The following is a 1,152-nucleotide window of genomic DNA, read 5'->3' as shown; positions in this document are numbered from 1 at the left end:
CAAGTATTGCTGCAGTACAGGCAGGATGCCGGAGAAAGCACAGCTTCCTCCCGATATGTATCTTGGCAACGTACTAAAGGACAGCTACGAGGTTCATAGGAGGATCCGGTGACCCCTCCAAAGGTTCCGAAGACGACCATCAAGAAGGTTTTAGTGGGTAATAATCCCATATAACACTGTTCTTCCTCCAGAGGGCAGAGTGTTTGACAGAAGATTTCTCTTCCCCCTCCCCACACAGATACGAAAGAAAAAATGTTATGCTAATAATTAATACGTTTAGATGTACATATTTATACATACTGTATATATGTAGTAGTAACCATATGCCTTGCAGTGGACGTCCGTCTGCTAAAAATAAGAAGATATATGTCAGAGCAGCGATCAACACTTCATTATAGAAATTATTCAACAAAGAATTTAATTTTAGAAAATTATAATAATGAAAAAAGAAATAGGTCCCACCGAGACTTGAACTCGGATCGCTGGATTCAGAGTCCAGAGTGCTAACCATTACACCATGGAACCTGTTATTCAATGTGTCTGATCTCATATACCTTAGAAAACCTTGTATGTTTATTTTAATATAAAGGATTCTATTATTGTATTGTTTGCCGCATACGCATTTATCAGCAGACTGCGGGCGGTGCACATTGTTGCACGACTACTACTGCATGTGCGGAAGTGGTAAATATTGGTCCTTTTCTTACTTAGAAACCACAACAGTTACTGAATCCATAAAAAAGAAGTTCAATGGTAAAAGACACAATTCACTTTCAAAAAACGAACATCACTAGATTTATAAATTTCTTATCTCGATTTAATTTTTTCTGTGTGTACTTTAATATACCTTCTGTTTTAAGATTGCCTGAAGAATTTAATTTACAAGATATATAAAAAAAATGTTCATTAAACCGAACGAGCGAATAATGTCATAAAATAATCACTTAAGCGTGAAAACAATTCCTTTTCAAGACTCCACCCTATTCACTTTTCGTGGAAATTTCCTCTTTGTGAAATGGTAATTTCGAAAACAATTCCTTTTTAAGGCAACCCTATTCACTTACCTCCGCGGAAATTTCCCATTCGCGCACTGGGAATTTCGATGGAGACGATACGAAATTATGTTATAGAAACATTATTTATTATCGTTTT

The 1,152-nt window shown here is 36.2% G+C and overlaps 1 non-coding gene across 1 annotated transcript; it reads right to left on the bottom strand.

Annotated features, from left to right (window-relative positions):
- Positions 1 to 453: 453 nt before the first annotated feature.
- On the bottom strand, positions 454 to 525 carry TRNAQ-CUG (transfer RNA glutamine (anticodon CUG)). The gene has a single exon. It is a non-coding gene; the product is annotated as a tRNA-Gln (tRNA).
- Between the last annotated feature and the right edge of the window lie 627 nt (positions 526 to 1,152).

This window comes from Battus philenor, unplaced genomic scaffold, assembly GCF_028537555.1.
Source record: "Battus philenor isolate CCGP_79_NKW_IND1 unplaced genomic scaffold, ilBatPhil1.0.hap1 SCAF_9, whole genome shotgun sequence".
In the NCBI taxonomy this organism is placed as follows: domain Eukaryota; kingdom Metazoa; phylum Arthropoda; class Insecta; order Lepidoptera; family Papilionidae; genus Battus; species Battus philenor.
This window is presented reverse-complemented; position numbering and strand designations above follow the sequence as displayed.